This window comes from Chrysemys picta, chromosome 10 (assembly GCF_011386835.1).
Source record: "Chrysemys picta bellii isolate R12L10 chromosome 10, ASM1138683v2, whole genome shotgun sequence".
Classification (NCBI taxonomy): domain Eukaryota; kingdom Metazoa; phylum Chordata; order Testudines; family Emydidae; genus Chrysemys; species Chrysemys picta.
Genome location: NC_088800.1, coordinates 2,203,258 through 2,209,719, shown reverse-complemented (window position 1 = coordinate 2,209,719; position 6,462 = coordinate 2,203,258).

The following is a 6,462-nucleotide window of genomic DNA, read 5'->3' as shown; positions in this document are numbered from 1 at the left end:
CACCTATACCTCCCAGGGCAGCCCCACCCTCCTCCTTACACCCAGCCAGGGCACAGCCGGACTGGAACAGGAGAGCTGGGCACATTTCTTTTAAGGGGACACCTACCCTACAACAAGCCTTCAAAGCTGCATGAAGCAGCCTTGTAACTGCTGTAATTAGAATCTAACTACGCATTTCAGTAAGTGGAATAAGTAAGATATGAATTAATTATATTTTCAATATTCACTAATTGACAGCATTCAGTATTCCTTAATGGGTTTCCATTTGCTAGTGCAAATCAGAGAGGTTCTACTGTTTCACATTCCATACTAAGCAGTTGCTATAATATATCTAGATTAAAGCAAGAAGGGACCATTAGATCCTCTAATCTGAAAGGCCATAAAATTTAATCCAGTTACTTTTGTATAATTAGTACTAAGGGGGGGGGGGGGAAGAGCAATGTGGCAGGAAAACTATGAAATTCAATTCCTGCTCAGATAGAATGCCCAGAAAATAGCCGTTCTCTCTCTCTAGATGTAGCAGATCTCCTGGGGTGGGCGGGGAAGAGACAGATTCCAATTAAACAGGTTCCATAGAGCAGCTGTCAAGATGAACACTGGCACTTACACACCTTGCAGTGTCCAGCTCATGACTGCAGGGTACTTTGGGATACCTTATGTATGACAGATGTTGTCCAACTAAATTGTTTCACAGACACAGATGATGCAAGCAAGACTGGGTAAATCATTACCAGGAGATGGCAAAAGCGATCATCACATCACTCCGTCAGCACATTTTCAGAAGAACCAACATACAAGTCAATGAGTTGCCATTATTAGTTCTAGAGTTACATAGATAGTCTCACGGTTTAATAGAATGTAAATTATTTAATTGTAGCCAGAGCCAAATGGCAACTGTCCTACATCTATATTATGTAAGGCTAGGTCTACACTACCCGCCTGAATCGGCGGATAGAAATCGACCTCTCGGGGATCGATTTATCGCATCCCGATGGGACGCGACAATCGATCCCCGAATCGACGTGCTTACTCCACCAGCGGAGGTGGGAGTAAGCGCCGTCGACGGGAAGCCGCGGAGGTCGATTTTGCCGCCGTCCTCACAGCGGGGTAAGTCGGCTGCGATACGTCGAATTCAGCTACACTATTCGCGTAGCTGAATTTGCGTATCTTAAATCGACACCCCCCCCGTAGTGTAGATGTAGCCTAAGAAATATCAGATGGTCTAGTGGATAAAGCAGTGGACTGGAACTCAAGAGACCTGCTGGATTCAATTAACTTCCTGTGTGATATCAGGCAAATCACTTAATCTATGCAGTGCCTCGGTTTCCCATCTGTAAAATGGACAGAACCATCTTCCCTACCTCACCAGGTGTAGAGAATAACATCCATTAATGATTGTGAGTCACTCAGATACTACAGTAATGAAGCTATGTACGTTGATACACACAGGACACATCTCTGAATAAGATCACATCAGTTTGTGTGGCCATAAAATCAATTCTTTCAGGGGCAGGTTATTGCTTACAAGCAAGAAGAGAGGAAGACTGATTAGGTTTATAAAATTAGTTCCAAACACCAAGGACATTTTGGGTGGTCTGTGTTTTTTTGTTTTTTTTTTAAATGCTCACGTATGTCAGTTGAAAGAAAACTTTTTCCAGGCCCAAGACATCCCTGCTATACATATACACCTCTACCCCGATATAATGCAGCCCGATATAACACAAATTTGGATATAACGCGGTAAAGCAGCGCTCCAGGGGGACGGGGCTGTGCACTCTGGCGGATCAAAGCAAGTTCGATATAACGCGGTTTCACCTATAACGCGGTAAGATTTTTTGGCTCCCGAGGACAGCGTTATATCGGGGTAGAGGTGTATGTGCATTTGCACTCATACTCATTTTCTGGGGGACAGAGCATAGTCTGCCTTTTGAATTAGTGGCTGCTGCCTAAAGGTTCTCAAGGTACTACAAACAATTACTGCAAATAAAAAAAGTGTTTATTTTTCAAGCCTTTTTCAAGAAAGAAAAAAAAAAAAAAACCTATCCCCTTGTCTCCAGAAGTCTAGCAACATACAACTCATTTAAAACCCAAAAGAATGCAGTCCTCACCATGAGTCAAGCAAGAGATGCTGGCCAATCCAGCAGCACCCTCCCATGGCTCCATGAGGAATAGCAGTGCTGCTCTTCTGAAGTCAAAATCATAAGCTCTCCCCCTAGGCAGAGGAAAGGTGCGTACTAAGGAACATGTCCGGTAACCTTATCTTCCCCCACCATTTCTAAGAGCACATACTATACATGCAGATAAAATTACATCACCTCTTACCTGCAAAGAATATTAAACTGTTTGTCTAAATTAGAAGCACACTTTTAAAGGGTAAATTGGTTAAGTTTACAATTAGTGAAGGAACAGTCAGAAGTCATCCCCAAAACATATATGCAGAGAAGTTCCATACACAAAGGTTAAGTGTATCAAATCCATTGCAGCCACAGCTGCTCCTAATTTCTGAGAGTCAGAGCTGGGCAAAATTTTTTGTACTAAAGCCTTTTATTTTTTTTTGGGGGGGGGGGGGGGGAGGGGAGAAGAGAGGGAGACGGAAAAAAAAATTTAGATCCAGTGATAGAGATGTTTTGCAAATCCCATGATGCCAGATTTTTTTTTAACTGAAACAAACACCTACAAAATTCCAAATATGTCAAAGTATTTCAGATTGACATTTTCTCAACAAAGAACTTCAATTTTTTGGTTCAAAATTACTTGTTTCAAAATTTCCTTTTAAATTTTTTTTAAAACAATAAAAATGTTTTAAATGGTCAAAATCAAAACATTTTGTTTGACCAAAAATGTTTTTTACCCAATTTTTCAAATTGCCAGCAAACCTAAGAACCCATTATTCACACAATTCTAGTAAGCGCCACGGCTCTCAATTTAATAAGCGGGAAATGCTACCTTCCCTCACCTGTACTGCTTACCTGTAAAAGCAGGGCCGGCTCCAGGCACCAGCTTGGCAAGCAGGTGCTTGGGGCAGCCACTCGGGAGAGGGGCGGCAGGTCCAGCTATTTGGCAGCAATTCGGCGGATGGTCCCTCACTCCCGCTCGGAGCGAAGGACCTTCCGCCAAATTGCCGCCGCAGATCGCGATCACGGCTTTTTTTTTTTTTTTTTTTTTTTTTTTTTTTTTTTTTGGACTGCTTGGGGCGGCCAAAACCCTGGAGCCAGCCCTGTGTAAGAGACATAAGAAATGTAAATGAATTAGTTGCTCAAAAGTTAATATTAAGTTCTAGAGCTGTCTCTCCAAGTGGACCATTATTTGCAACAATTGTATCACAAGGTCACAGATTGTAGTGGATTTAGATGCAAAGTTAAAACTAAACAAAGAAACTTCTGAAATCCTCACAAATTGAAGTCAGTTGGACATTCACTGGGATTTTTGCATCTCAGTTCAACGTGTTCTAAGACATATATTTCCATTTAGAGCACACAGGCAAGAAAAAATTGTAAAGGCCAGCAATCCAGAGCAACCAAAATCCCACTTTGAACCAAAAAATAAAAACAAATAAAATAAATATTACTTGCTCCTGACCTAAACTTAAAAGCCATGCATTCATGTATAACTAAATAAGATCAACCCACAATTCCCTACTCAAAAAATCATGTCTATGACCGCCAATGATGCCACATTGTATATATCAATGATTACTGCCCAACCAGTTAAACCCTTCACCAGAGTCAATTCCGCCTTTGGGCTATATTCATCACCTTGCAGAACTCACCAGAACATCTGCAGGAATTTTACACAAAGGCAGAACGTGGCCTGGGGAGCAAAGAATTTTGCCAATGGGGAAAAACAAAGCTCATATTTTAAGGCCTGAGGCAGCAATTCAAACCCTTCCAAGGAAGAAACGGAGGCACGTTTATCTTTTCAGTCTCTTTTTCCGCCACCTTTCCCTTGCTCAGATTGGTTTCTCCTTTTATTCCATCCCTGCAATTCTTTCCCCATGTCCCTTACAGAGTTCTTTTCATCTACACTGTCCTGCTTCCTATTAAAATCTTCCTCAAAAGGATCCTGCTGCTGTCACGGCGCTTTCTCCAGCTATCCAAATCCACCTTCAGTTGCTATAGACTCTTGGGATTAACGTTCCATCTCTCCCCAACTGCCCCAGAACTTTCCAGTTCCAACATCCCAACTGTCATTCCCAACTCCTACGGCATCTTCTGGTTACAGCATCCATTCTATTTTAAAGGGAGGCATCACCCAAAACATTCTGCTTTCGCTCTGCACAAGACAGAGGATGCAAATATCACTCTGGGTGCAGGACAGCACCTAGAGCTCAAAGTTAAGGCTCGTTGTTTCCTTTTGGAGGGCACTAAATGGCCTGCTACTTTTGAGTTTCTCCTAGGACTCTGTTTAGTCCATTGGATCTATAACCTCTTCAGGATGTGTGTACCTGCCTAGCTGTATACGCCACCTCCTACAAGAGTCCTTCAGAGATGTAGTGAGGATTTATTATGTTTGCAATAGTTACTTGAAAATGTAAACGCCCTGCATATGCACAGATATTTCCATTCAATAGCGCATATAAAGAAACTGAGGAGGAAGATTAGTTTTTATTTTCAGTCCCCGTCACGCAAATGCAAGAGTTTTAAGTGTACATAAGAGGCTTGTTTGTGCACTTAGGATAAGGATATAACAACTCAGTTTGGCTATAAAAATTGACAATAGTTTTCTTATTTAGCACAAACATTTCAGATCTAAGTTGTCCTCAGATAAGGTACCTTAAGAAGAGTGTCCTCTTCTGGTCCAATAGGTGAATATAGCTGAACCGCTCAGTAACAGTGATCATAATATAATTAAATTTAACATGCTTGTAAGGTAGGGGGGCAGTGAATACCAAAGAAACCCACCACAGTAGCATTTAATTTCACGAAGGGCAACTACATAAAAATGAGGAAATGGAAATTTAAATGGAAATTAAAAGGAACAGTCACAAGAGTGAAATGCCTGCAAGCTGCATTAAAGCTTTTAAAAAACACCATAACTAAATCTACACCCCCCGTCTCTCCCCCCAAAATGTAGGACCACCAAAAAAATGCCACCATGGCCAAACAGTGTGAAAAAGGCAGAGGTAAAAAGGCATACTTTAAAAACTGGAAGTTAAATCCAACTGAGGAAAATAGAAAAAGAGAATAAACACTGGCAAGTCAAGTGTGAAAGTATAATTAGGCAGGCCAGAAAAGAATTTGGAGAGCAACTAGCAAAAGACACAAAATCTAACAGCATAAAAATTGTTAAGCACACCAGAACCTCAGAAGCAGGACGCCTGCCAAACAATCAGTGGGGAACACTCCTGGAAGAAAAACTTGTTGCAGAGAAGCTAAATGAATTCTTTGCACTGATCTTCCCTGTAGCGGATGTGAGGGAGATTCCCACACCTGAGCCATTCTTTTTTGGTGACAAATCTGAGGAACTGTCCTAGACTGAGGTGTCGATAGAGGAGGTTTGGGAACAAATTGGTAAATTAAACAGGAATAAAAGTCACCAGGACCAGATGATATTCACCTAAGAGTCTGAAGAAACTCAAATGTGAAATTGCAGAACTACTAACTGTGTGTGTAACCTATTGCTTTAATCAGCCTCTGAATGAGAATAGCTAACGTAACACCAATTTTTAAAAAAGATTCCAGAGGCAATTCTGGCAATTACTAGTTGGTAAGCCTAAGAGTCAACATGGCTTTTGCAAAGGGAAACCATGCCTCACCAATCTATTAAAATTAATTGAGGGAATCAGCAAACACGTGGACAAAGGTAACCCAGTGGATATAATGTACTTGTACTTTCTGAAAGCCTTTGACAAGATCCCTCGCCAAAGGCTCTTAAGCAAAGTAAGCTGTCATGGACTAAAGAGGGAGGGTCCTCTCATAGATCAGTAACTAATTAAAAGATAGGAATCAAAGGGTAGGAATAAATTATCAGTTTTCATAGTGGAGAGAGGTAAATAGCAGGATCCCCCAAGAATCAGCACTGGGACCAGTGCTGTTCAACATATTCATAAATGATCTGGAAAAAAGGGGTAAACAGAGAGGTGGCAAAGTTTGCAGATGATACAAAATTACTCAAGATAGTTAAGTCCAAAGCTTACTGCGAAGAGTTACAAAGAGATCTCACAAAACTGGGTGACTGGGCAACAAAGTAAGAGACGAGATTCAATGTTGATAAATGCGAAGTAATGCACATTGGAAAACATAATCCTAACTACATATACAAAATGATGGAGTCTACATTATCTGTTCCCACTCAAGGCAGAGACCTTGGAGTCACTGTGGATAGTTCTCTGAAAACATTGCCGCAGTGACTCTCCTGAAAGGGGTACAGTAGTCTGGAAAGGTTGAGCCTGATGTGTCTTGTGTACCCCCAAATTTAATCTCATTTAAAGACTACTTGCTTACAAAATCAGACATAAAAATA